The following is a 14109-nucleotide window of genomic DNA, read 5'->3' on the forward strand; positions in this document are numbered from 1 at the left end:
CTGTATAAAATAAACAGGCTGTATTGGCTCTGGGGTCCCTATCCCTGTCAGAGGACAGAGGTCCCACCCTGCCCCAGCTTTTTACTTCCATCTCTGTGTCTGTCTCTTTCATTTTCTCAATCTCCAGCCGCCCATCCCTACTCAGGAACCTAACTGCTCAGGAACCTAACTGCTCTCTAGCCATGCTGGACACAGAATAGAGAGAAATATCCACACTAAAGAACTAACAAAAGAAGGAAATAGATGCAAAGGGCCTATCACAATGAAAGAGTTGCTTTCTCTAGGAAATTGATATGTGCTACTTCACAGAAAAGTAGCCAATCACCATGAAATGCAATCGTATCTCCTGAACACAATGAGAGTGTGAGAGGGCAGCTGCAACAACAGGGCACTGGGAAAAGCAGACTATGTTGTCAGTCTGGATGGGAAGTGCTGCCTAAACGTGCTAGACTGAGGCGGGGCAGAGCAACAGCCTGAGAGGAGGAAAGAACAAGAAGTGTGCAACTCAGTCTCTCCACATAGAGCTTGTGGCTTGCTTACATAATCTATTAACCATTAGTAGAGTCTGGTGTTGGGCAAAATAGTTTTATTCATTTAAGTCTGCTTTGACAATTCAACATTGTATGGCATAGATTTATAGCAGTGGCAAGATTTTCTTTCAAGTTCATAAATGAGAAGGTTTTCGTCAAGAAAAGAAAGAGGGTAGGAAAACTTGGTAAGAAATTCAGGCCTAAGTGGCTTCTTGTACATCCCTGGTGAGATATGATAAAACCTTGTAAGATGTTCTGGGGACAATTGTCATTTAGTGTTTCAGTTTAATAGATTTAGTTTAGTTTTAGAAAGCCCTCGGAATAAAGTATGTTAGAGATGCTGCTGCTCTTGACGTCATTGATTATAGGACTGGAGGTATGTGGTTCCATTTGATAGAATGTCAGATAATTTGCTATGTTATTGCAACTCAATTAAAATAATTAATCATTTGATTCTATAACGAAGACATGGGACTAGAGAATGAACAACACTCCAGAGTCCTGGCTTCATTCCCAGCTCAGTCAATATCCATTACAAATAAATAATGTCACCTGCCCATTTCATTTTCCCCATTATAAATCAGAAATGCTTAGAGTTACTTAGTTAAGCCCTCAGAGCAAGTTGCAAAGATTAAGAAGGTAACTGTTGTTTGTAAATCCTCAATCATAAATTATTATGCAAGGTTATGACTATGTAGTTACTATTTAAGTAAACAACATTAAATTATACTTAATCTTGGAATAATGGGGCAGGTAGAACTGCTGATATAATGCACACGCACAGTGACTATTTATTTGCATATTTCCAAGATATATTTGAAAGACATAATATCACAAAAGGCAATGATTTCCATATGCCAATGCAAAGATGAAAATTAGAAACTATCATTTGAAATTTCTTACATCTTAACGGATGTAAGAAAGCTATAATCTGACACAACTCAAAACCAAACAGAATTTAGCATTTGCTTGCAGGACTAATGCTTTAATATCCAAAAAAAACAAAACAAAAAAAACAAAAAACAAACAAAAAAAACACAACAGTTCTACTTCTCTCAGTTCTGTGAAAAACTTCAATTTTTTTAGCAATTATTTTTCCATTCAGGTTCCCAAATATAAAATCCTTGACTTCTTTCACTTCAGGCTCTAAACCAGAATCTTTTTAAATTCTATCTTTTTTTTTTATATGTCATAACTCATTTGATTGGATAAATTTTAGTGACGGGGATGAGGGACAATTTGATTAACATACATGAAATTTTAAAGTTTAAAGAAAGAATAGCTTTTACAAGTATTAGGAGGTAAAAAATCTTTAGAAACAAAGTAGTGAGAAATGTTTAGTATTTCTATTAAAATATTTAGATAAAATAAATGTTCATGAAGGAGCACTTTTTATAATGTGAAAAATTGCAATAAGTACAAATAGATGACAATGAGTACAAATGAATTATGTTTTAGGCATATAAAGAATTACTGTGCAGCTCTTAATTTATTACTTGTATAACTTTAATATTATGAAAAATGCTTAACGATATTGCTATGTGGAAAAAAAGCTGTAATACAGGGTATTCCATAATTTTTTTTAAAAAATAGTTAAAATGAAAGAGCAACGTGAGGAAAATCCTATATAATAAAAGCCTAATATACTAAGTGTCCAGTTTTCTACTCAACCAATCAAAGCATAATATGAGAATGATATGAATGATATGCTAAGGTCTCTCAACCGCTCACCATGACATGCAATGACCACTACGGAGCAAACCCTGGGACTGATAGGTTAGCTTGCTGCTGGAGTCCAGCAGATTGGGACTGAGCAAGATGGGCTAGACATGCCCTGGCGTTCTCCTGAGGTCCCTCGCTAGATGGCCAACCCTCCTTATCCCTTCCTGGCTCTAATTGTGCACCAGTGAGGTCCTTTGGCCTGGCCTGCACCATCTTGCAATCTAGACTGAGGGACCCTCCCTCCCTCATGCAAGAATTTCATGCACCAGGCCTCTAGTATCCTGTAATGGCAGTGAAATTGTCAAAGATTTTAATTTTATACATCCTTAGTATTTTTTTTTCAAATGTTCAAACATTCTTCATTTGCTTAAAATCTTAAGAAAAATTGATCAACTTGGGGTAGTGTATTTTAATTAAATATTTCACTTTAATTTTGTGATGCCCATTTCAACCATTTGTGTACATTCACTTGAAATGATGTCTTTAGTATTCTATTCACTTAAAAGTTTTTAAATACCTCTTCTATGCTTCAAGAAAGATAAGAGTTTTCTAAACTCATTAAAATTAAAATGGAATGTAAAAACAAGCTATTTTTATTCGTGACATTTATTCTTCTCTCTATTCTCTAACAATTTATAAATGAAATTATTCCAGAAAAATGTATTGCCCTCTACTTGCCAGTTGCCACACATCAAAACTATAATAAATTCTTTGCTTGCCTTTAACTTAAAATAACATTGATAATTTATTGTGATTATAACATTGTGATATAATATAATATTGTGATATAACATTGATCATTTATTGTTTTAAAATGTGTTTTTTTTTTAATCTGCGGTGGCAGATATCCAGAGGCTTTTTCGGTCTTTATTCCACTCAGCTTCTATCTGAGGAGATTAGAAAGATAAAAGTTACAGTTTCCATACTTTCAGGGAGCTCAGATTCTACCAATTAGATGCAATTTCACAAAACAGCAAGTACCCTTGGGGCAGAGGTAATCCCATGACTTCTGGCTCTCACTGACTGTCTGGAAGGTCATGGATGCCCTGTAGTAGTTGCCTCTGTTTATTTTCAAGAAATAGTAGCAGAAGCAGCAATTTGATCTGACCCCTAACCTTTCGTTGCTGGCTTCATCAGGTGTCTTCAAACTACAGCCCTCGGGCCACATGCGGCCCGCAGAGGAGTCTGATCCGGCCCGCCAGGTTTTTTGGGCAGTGAGCGCAGCCGAGGTGTTACAGTAGGAATTAGTAGTTCATATAGTCCGGCCCTCCAGCTCTCTGAGGGACCGTGATCTGGCCCCCACTTTAAAAAGTTTGAAGACCCCTGCTTGTCTTGTGTCTGGAGACTGTCCTGAGGATGACCGCATCATTAGACTTAGATGGTACAACTGGTGGTGACATGAGATGAAGTAGCTCCAGATGGTCAGTTTTATCACTATCTTGGAGTCATTCCAAGAGCCTCAAACTAGAAACAGCTGGTTTACCTCATCCAACAATTTTGTTAAGCACTTAAGACCCTATATTAAAATACATCTTGTGTTAAATATTTAGAGTGTTTTCTATTTCTAACATGAAACCCTGCCTGATTATTTTCTTACACATTTTACCCAAAATACCCACTGAACTATATAACAACAAAACAAGGCAAAAACACTTTAAAAAAAGGTTCTCTCCCTCTTCATGGGTAAAGATCTTTACTTCATTAAAATGTCTACTTGAGATAACACAATAAATAAAGGCTATAAGTAGCACTCTCTACACATGGAAATTTAGATGATAAAATTGATGTATGAAGTCAGCAGGCAATAGTGGATTATTTCATAAATCAATTTAGCATAATTTACTGTCATTTAAAAGTAAGGTTAAGTCGTCATTCCTCACCTTTCACCAAAAACAAAGTCCAGATGTATTAAAGACTCTGTTTATTTTTTTAAATCAGTAAATTTATTAGAAGACAATAAAATATCGGTGATAATAGAATGATACAAGGGTGAGAAATAGCTTCCTGTCCTGGATAAAACCAAGTTGTTTGTACTTGACCATGTCAACATAAAAGAACTCATCAAAGATAATTACACGGTGCTTACAGCTCAACGCTAATCAAGCCTTCTTCCTGTTAGTGAATGGACACAGCAAGGTCAGTGTGTCCACACCCACATCAGAAGTGTATGAAAGTGAGAAGGACGAGGATGGATTCCTGTATATGGTATACATCTCTCAAGAGACATTTGGAATGAAATTGTCAGTGTAAGACTAGAAAAATCCATCTGTTGTAGAATTTTTTTAAACCCTTACCAACAGGGGGGGAAAGGATGTTATCAACTGAGATTGGATCCGTTTATCTAAATCACAGATCATCGAAACACTAGTGTCTTGCCTAGAAGTTTTAGAAAGTTGTCTTTGTACTTTAAGCAGAAAAAAACTGAGCTCCTTTGGAAAACTGTATTATTTAACCTAGGCTGTCTTGTTTTAATGTTTAGAAGTTTAAAAATAAATGGTTTGCATTCTAACTTACCAATAAAAAACAAAAAAGATGACAATATTAGGGAATATTGTCTCCAATACAAAATACATAAAAGCAAAATACATCTTACCCATAAAGGAATAAGGATAATGTGAATTGCCAGTCCATACTCCCTCTTTTGTGTCCTGGTTCTTTGATGCTGATTACCTCCCAAGCCGTGCATATGGGCTGGAGAATGGTGATTCTGTTCCGGAGCCAACACTCATCATTCTTTGCTATGCATCCTAAGATAATACAGTTCTATACAGTTCTCTAAACATTAAATTGCCAAAATGGGCTTTTTTTTCCCTTTTGACAGAATGAGAAATTTTTAAGAACATTTTATTGATAAGATTCAATGTTATATGCAATATATCTAATATTTAAAACTGTGTTGAAGTTAAATTGTTTTAACAGTTGAAATATATGTTGAATTTAAATCACTCAAGATACTAAAAATAATTTTAAGCTCTTGGATTCATTAGCATATGTATGAACTATTATTAATAAATATTATTATTTAATATTCTTCTTGCCTTTCTAACACAAGATCCTTTTTAGTATACCTTTTTTGGCTGTAATTACCTAACAGTTTCAATATTCTAGAACATTCTTTTATAATGCCATTATATATTGCTAAAAACAAAATAAGCAACCAAGTAAGTAAAAATATTCTAACCTTCTAAACTAAAAATGTCTGATAGAGTCTGGAATATTTCCCAGAAAGAATCCATCGAATGCAGGTTACCATGGTGATTAGCACAAATGTGGAATGAAGTTCATTTCATGATAATTGCTACATATTTGCAGTTGAAGTGCATCTTTCGGTTTCACTCTCAGACTTTGAGACCATAATAACAGTTCTGGAATCTGCGTTGTATATTTAAACCTATAATATTGTGCAGGGACATGTCTAATTCTGTGAGGATTCTTTTTTGTTGTTGTTGTTGTGACCAACATGATAATTTTCAAAAGTTTATTTCTATTTATTGGAATTTCTGCTTATAGTTCATTGGGATTATGTTTGATTGATTCCTAAAACACAGAATTTATCATGTCTACAAATTAATTTAAGATAAAATGGAAGAATTTTAGTATAAATTCCTCCCCCTTTAGGAAGAAATTTGAATTTATTTTTAAGGCAGTTGAATGCACATGCTTTGTAATTATTTCTGAAGAAACTCATGGTCTATTGCCAACTTTTGTGAATTAATAAGTTTTGAAAAATGGTGCCAAATTCAGAAAGTTGGTGCTTTAAGAAACTATTTTAACTCCTTGAGGCTAGGTGGAAATTAAACATAAAGTGTAACAAATTTCTGAGGGATTAGTATGTGATGCTATAATTATATAAGTAAACCCAATCAAAGATTCTTAGTATTAGAAATAGAGGAGCTATGTTAAATTTACTTAATTATTAAGTGCTTCTTTAATTTTGTGTAATGATTTGATTTTAGGATATTGTTTATGTTTTTCCTTGATTCTTACATCCCCTGAATAAAAATAAAATAAAAAATAGTGACATTCACTGAGTACGTATGTCACAGACATTACATATACTATACTAATTCAGTGCTTATAATCCTAAGAAATGGGTTATTATCTTCATTTTGTGAATGAGGAAGCCAAGGCACCAAGAAATGAAGCGATTTGCCTGACATCACAATTAGTGTAGGGCAGAGCCAGAAATGAAATTCAGAGAGGTTGGCTCCAGCATCCACACTGTACTGTTGGGCCGAAGTATTTTTATTCTCAATTACCAGAAACACAACAGAAGGCTCAAAAAGGCCAAGTACCGCCGATGTTGCACAGTTATCAAGTTATAGAAATGGAACTGGTTGGTTTTCTGATTGTAAATCTGGGGAGCACTCCATTACAGCTCATGATCTCCCTGGACTTGAACGTAAGTGAGTTTTCTTTCTACCTGGTCAGTTGGAAATAAAACAAAGTTCGTTTAAACTGCTTGTTAGCCTTCTGACTGAATTCTCCAAATCTTTTGTATATTGTATCTGCCCTTTCCACATATCACAGATATAAAAGCGTTACAACCCCAAAAGAGCAGTTTGTCATGAACAACTAGTTTATCAATTAGAGTTTCTAGTTTTGTTAATGTTAGTGAAAGAAGAAAAAAAAGAATTTTCACTATGAAGAAACCTGTGGAATCAGCCTTTACATGTTATAAGGAAGTCTGTCTGATCACAATGACCCTTTTAAAATTGAGTGTAAAGTAAAAGGAAGCATAGCATTGCATAGCTTTTAAGTTCTGAGAGATTACTTTTTCCCTTGATTAGCAGAAGAGAGAGGAAGAAAGAAGAGTAGAAAACCTAAATTTGATCTCTAATGAACACCAGGGAAGTAAGCCTACCCATGATTAAATGTAGGTTCAAAAGCCTGGCTGTTTGTGTGTGCGTGTGTATAAAATAAGAGCAATTGAAATTGATGTCCAAAAAATAAAAATAAAAATAAAAACAAACCAAAAAAGAAAATTAAAAATCCTACCCCTCATCTTAATCTAGCTGGGCAGACTGCCACAGAAAGATACAAAGTGGTTCTGACAGGCAAGGAAAGCACTTAGCAGTAAGAGGACCAGAGAAACTGACTGCTGGTTGTGACTCTCCAGACATACTTCATAGAAACAGTTTATTTACTTTTATTTATTGATTTTTAGCTACAGGGAAAGAGGAAGGGAGAGAGAGAAAATTTTGTGGTTCTACTTAATATGCATTCATTGGTTGATTCTTGCATGTGCCTGACACGGAACAAACCTGCAACCTTGGCGTGTCTGGACCATGCTCTAACCAACTGAGCTACCTGCCAGGGTTTGTAGAAATACTTTAAATAGATATTTAAGGAGATAATTTTCATGTGGCTTTACATATTAGTTTTAAGTCAATAATAAACTAGTACAACTAATATTTTGACTCTGCAACATAAATCATGATATTCGAAGGACAGAACACCATTAAAATAAATTCTCTTATAAGTATCTTATCAGTAATGACTTATCCAGCATTTATTTAACAATAACTGTTTACTCTCTCTTTATAATTATACTTGCATATATCTTAGCAGCATAATTATTTGGCAATATCTATGACAAAATTTTGTATATTGGGACAAAACATAATGAATATCATATATATATATGCCTAAGCAACAAGCAACTGCATACTGACCTCCAGGGGCAGACGCTCAATGCAGGAGCAGAAACCACAGGCATGGAAACATGGAGGGGGGAAGGCAGGAAAAGATTAACTCCAAAGATCTTACATGCACACTAGAGGCCTGGTGCATGGATTTGTGCACCAGTGGCGTTCCTCTGCCTGGCTGACTGGCCTGCAGGAATCGGACTGAAACCAGCTCTCCAACATCCCCCGAGGAATCCCAGATAGTGAGAGGGCACAGACCAAGCTAAGGAACTCTACCAGTGCACAAATCTATGCATTGGGCCTCTAGTATTTTTTATAAAATTAAATTGTAGAAACCTGCATAACAGTAGTAAATTTTGATAACTAAAATTAAACACTATGTTTCATATCCTTTATTTTTACAGTGAATTAATGGCAAATGGAAACTCTTTTTAGTGATTGTTTTATCATTAGTGAAATAATAGGCCTGCTAGTTACTAATGTTTATGAAACATTTTACAAACTAGTGTAAATGAGAAAATTACACTCATTGTTGACAACTAGTATGCCTCTTAGTATTTTTGTTTGTTTGTTTTAAATTTGTTACTTTAAGCCAACACAATCCTTATTGGGTATTACAATTAGTTGAATTATGAAGATTGTTTATAAAGGAATAATTAATGTGAAAATGTTTCTTTTTATCTTGCCAAGTTAGCAAGAATATATTGATTCCTTATGGTTTGCAAAGTATAGCATACATGCTACATTGTCTGAGAAAATAATAGACTAATATGACTCTTCAAATTTGCCAATGATATTTTAATACATACTATTCCCTATAAAAAACACAATGCAATATACAGATGAAGTATCATGGAATTGTACATTTGAGACCTATATACTCTTATTAACCAATGATGCCCTAATAAATTTAATTTAAAAGATTTTAAGATAAAACAAAATAAAACTGTTATTCTTAAAATACACATTAAAATACAACTGAACATGCTAAGAAATGACAGCTGACTCAACAAATTCAGAAGAGCTTATAGTTAATGTTAATTCCCCTATTAAAATAAAGTAGGCACTATTATATACATCATTCTATTATTAGTATTTCTAGATCAAGTTGCACATTTTTTTCACAGCACAAGTGTTATTGCTGATGCCGCAGATAACAAAGTACAAGGAATCCATGTCAGACTGTGGAGAGTGGGAGGTCACCAGTCTCACCCACTAGCTGTATGAGTCATTCCCACACACTCATCTCACAGAGCTGTGATTCAAAATGTGCCTCATCAAAATCACAAGTGCGAACATATCACAGGCCTACTATTCACAGGAATAGAAACTCCAAGAGTTAAATTGGTAAATGCCAAGTATATGTGAGCAATTGAGACAGTTTCAAAAGAAAAATGATACCCTTACAGAGCATAAATAATTTAGTTGGCAGACTTTCATGAAGCACTCAAAATAAACAACTTGAAATTACTACAAAAGTATAGTGCATACCAAATGATTATCTTTCTTCTATGACAGTCTTCTTAAAATTCATCTCTTCGGCTAAGTGTCCCTGACTTCTCTAAACAAATTGGCTATTTCTTCCACTCTGAATATGTTTATTAAGTGTTTCCCAGTATCTGTTTCAATGTTGTTGTTTTTCTATTGTGTCTACCCTCAGCCAGAATTTAAGAATGTCAAACAACACAGTACTGTAGTCATATTCGTCTTTGTATTTTCTAATACAGTGCCTCAAATATAGTATTGATTGTCAATTATTTCATTCATCAGAAACTCTACTGGGAATGGATTATTGGGCAAAACTAATCATTCTGCCCCTATGTGATCCAAGAAGACACTTAATCGGGTGTGATCGGTGGATTTGGAGTATGAATAGTGGCACTTAACTACATTCTATGCAAATTGTCACACTGTCTTACTCCGTGCACACAAATATACAAAAAGAGGACATGTAGAGGTATTATGATTGGAAAGGCATAAGTTGCTATGACAGTAGCAGATCCTTTCTAGGTGAAAGAATTGCATGTTTATATCTTCACAAAAGGCAAAGCACGATGGCATATTTAACCGGTAGATCTCTGTACTGTACTGTATTATAACTTCCTGTCATGGTTCAGACAGTTACATATTTCTCTTCTGTGACTTGCAAATGTTAAGTTGCGGTAGCAGGAAGCATTTTAATTCTCCCCCACCAGGATCCAGCCCCTCCACAGCCAGCTGTTGATTGCCGGGGAAGTGATAGTTTAGATCTGTTGGAGCACCCTCTACTACTGAGTCCCTGACACCAGAGATCTTATCACTAAAGATTCATTATCATGATTTAATGATTTCTTCCAGTTTTTTAAAAAATAAAACTAGTCATCAAAGAGGAATTCTTTCTGTGAGTGAATTGATCAGATCACTTCCTTTCTAGAATCTTATAACTTCTTTGAAGTACTTGTCACTAAAGGAATATAGGAATGATGCCTTGTCATCCTGTCGTCATACTAAGTAAGTATAGAATTTGGTTTGTTTTTTTAATCACCATTTAGAACAGTGGTCAGCAAACTCATTAGTCAACAGAACCAAATGTCAACAGTACAACGATTGAAATTTCTTTTGAGAGCCAAATTTTTAAAACTTAAACTATATAGGTAAGTACTTTGTTATTAACTTAATTAGGGTATTTTGTGGTATTTTGTGAAGAGCCACACACAAGGGGCCAATAAGCTGCATGTGGCTGGCGAGCCGCAGTTTGCCTACCACTGATTTAGAAGATGGTTTCAAGGTGACCTCTTTTTAGTATATTCTTCTTTTATACTTACCATATAAAACATAGTGTTAAACTAATGGAACATATTTGATAATTACTTTTTCATCCAAAAGTTAATGAAATATTGGCTCTTTCTTTTTCAAATACAGAAGTATTTTGGCTAGAACTGTTATTTTGATAGACATGTAATTCTGAGATTTTTTTTTTTTTTTAAGAAAGTGATTTCATTAAAAAGACTCCGGAGTTCTGATGCTTCATTTACCAACTATTCAGAAATCATGCTGAGTTAACACTTGCTTGGAAGGCTAGATTCAGTGGCACTATTGTAGAACCACTTGGCTTATTTACAGAGTTGTACAGTCTAATTAAACATGATAGTTAAACAATCTAGAGGCTTTTCAGAAAAGGAAAATATGAAGATCTTAATTTGTGTCACACTAAATTATGCCAAACATTGATATAAGGCCACATAAACCAAAAGACTTGCTGCTTTGCTTGTAAACCCTTATGAAAGTCAGTATTCACTGTCCTTTCTCTTCTTTCTTTTTAAAACTATTTTCAACTTACGTTCTTGGCTATGAAATAAAGACTAATGAGCAATTCTTGCTTTCAGAAGTGTGGAAATGTATTCCTTCTCGTTTTGGTTATTTTCAGAAATACTTTCTTAAAGCCTTCCTTTTCTTCAAGATTGGGAGAGAGAGAGAGAGAGAGAGAGAGAGAGAGATGGACTGATAACATAATTTGCATGGACAGTTGGATTGAAAAATCTATTTCATACCACTATAAAATTTTAAATATTTATGTATTTTTGTTTTTGGTCTTATAAATGTTTCGCCTATTATTGCTTACCTTACTATGCATATGTACTTCAGTAGGTCAGGAACTTATGTTGGTCTATATCTAGGTTCTCTATTCTGTTCCATTCTTCTACATGTCTCTCCACTGTTTCTTTGCATAAATTTCTTTTTTGTTTGTTTGTTTCATAATACAACTGTAATTCACTTTTGAAACATGTTTATGATGGCTGATTTAAAATCCTTGTCAAATAGTTCCAACAACTGATTCAGCTCAGTGTTTGTGTCATTTGATTATCTCCTCTAATTCACATAGTAATTTTTCTTGTTCTTGGTATGATAGATGGTTTTTAACAACATACTGGGCATTTAGTCTATTATGTGGAGATTCATTATGTGAAGAGGTTCTGGGTCTTATTTTGGTCCTTTATTGTCACAGTCACTGTCTTTATGTTGAGCATGCAGGAAATGGTCTACTTTAGTGGGCTGTGGTTACAATGACAGAGACTTGACAGTTTTATTTTGGTTTTGACAGTTCATGGTTTATCTTCTGGTGCTTGTTTTGGCTGTGGGGGCGGAAGGGATTTCCCTTGGCAGAGCAGCCCGCTGTCTGTTGGTGGGCAAACGAAATCTGACATCTACTCAAGTGTGGGATATAAACACTTTGTTTGACTACTGGCAAAGTGCATCAGCATACAGTGCCCTAGGATTACAAGAATATGAGCCTCAAGTTCAATCAGATAGGAGGGTCTTTTCCTCTGAAATCATCTTTTTTCTTATCTTCAATCCATTCCCTTATTCTTTTGATTCTTATCATTGTTTTATTATTTTTCTTGTGATTTTGCTACTGGAATGTGTAAGAAAAACTTTAATGAGCCCTGCTCCCTTTTCCACCTGCCCAACCCTCCCACCCACGGAGAGCTACTAACCTGCCACCCCTGTCCAATCCTTCCCTCTCCCACACCATAGACAAGGACTGAATAGCCTGGGAGGAGCCTAGCGACACTCTATCTACTGAACCAAACTGGCCAGGGTGGAACATTTCTTTAAAGGAGTGGTTCTCAAAGTGTGGTCAGAAGATCCCTGGGCCTCCTTTTATCTATTTATTTTTAAATATATTTTATTGATTTTTACAGAGAGAAAGGGAGAGGGATAGAGAGTAAGAAACATTGATGAGAGAGAGAAACATCTATCAGCTGCCTCCTACACACCCACTCCTGGGGATGTGCCCACACCAAGGTACATGCCCTTGACCAGAATTGAACCTAGGACCCTTGAGTCTGCAGGCTGACTCTCTATCCACTGAGCCAAACCAGTTAGGGCGCTGGGCCTACTTTTAAGGGTATGCAAGGTCCTCCTTTCCCACCACATGTCTGTATGAGACTGGAACCTCTTTATATACTTCAACCAAAACAATGTGAATGAGAGGAAACTCTGAAGACCCAGCTATCTTCTATTAAGTTCAGACATTAAAGAGATTTGCATAAAAATAAAATAATTAATACTGGTAAAATGATGCATCCCATCTCGCTAATATTTTAGTTTGAAAATTGTGGTTATTTTGTGCAACTGTTATTTATGTCAATATGTGAAATGTTAATTACTGATCTTTTAAATGAATTAATAACTGAATCTTTAGAATTCATTGGTTTTTTGTATATAATCCATATAAACAAACTTTCTTTGGTGTTCTAATAATAGTTAAAAGTGTAAAGTTGTCCAGAGGTAAAAAGTTTGAGAACTGTTTATCTTATGAAAGATTCTTCATTTGGAAACATGAGGAGTAAAAGTAATTGTCTTTAGTTCCTTTAATTCTCAACATAAGGTATTAGATGGTGATGTTTGTTTTCAGACTTTTTTTTTTTTTTTTTTTTATGTGGATGTACTTACTAAAAGTATAAATATTCATCCAACTTATTTTTTAACAGAGCTTGGTAGTCTTCAGTGTTAGCTCACCATAGTTAATGACCGAGACTGTCTCCTTAATCATGCCCTGGCCCATGCTTGGGGTGCACTTGAAGCTCATGCTTGGGCCATGGCTACAATGGAGAGAGCATGAGAGCATGAACAAATGAATGATCAGGCAAAAGCCTTGCATACCGAGAGAGGCCTTTGTTAAGCTTTGATTATATTTCCTTGGGTTTGGGGAAAAGAGGCTTTAAAAAGATAGCAACCATCATGGGCCGTGTTGTCTAATGGTTAGCATATTAGCCAGCCAACCAAAAGATCTTGGGTTTGATTCCTGGTCAAGAGCACTACCTGGGTTGTAGGTTCCTTCCCCACACAGGTTGAGACGAGTAGAGGAGGCAACCAATCAATGTATCTCTTTCACATCAATGCTTCTCTCTTCCTCTTCCTCCCTCTCTCCCTTCCACTTTCTCTAAAAAACAATGGGGAAAAAATTTATCTCATGAGGATTAACAACAACAACAAAATCAACAATTCTCTTTCCTAGCCTTTTGTGGACTTGTGCATGGCCCTCTCCCTAATCCATCTGGTCTTTTTTCCCAGATTAGACACCTCCCCTTATGGTCACCATCTTGGGTTCTACTGTTCATGTGCCTAGCAGAGGAATTTGTAGGTACTTGGCTGGTTGTTTTCAGAAATGTTTTCTCCTGCCAGTTTAGGGGATTAGGCTCTGGAGGGTGGAGGATGTGGTGGAG

Source organism: Pipistrellus kuhlii, unplaced genomic scaffold (genome assembly GCF_014108245.1).
Source record: "Pipistrellus kuhlii isolate mPipKuh1 unplaced genomic scaffold, mPipKuh1.p scaffold_m20_p_5, whole genome shotgun sequence".
Lineage (NCBI taxonomy): Eukaryota > Metazoa > Chordata > Mammalia > Chiroptera > Vespertilionidae > Pipistrellus > Pipistrellus kuhlii.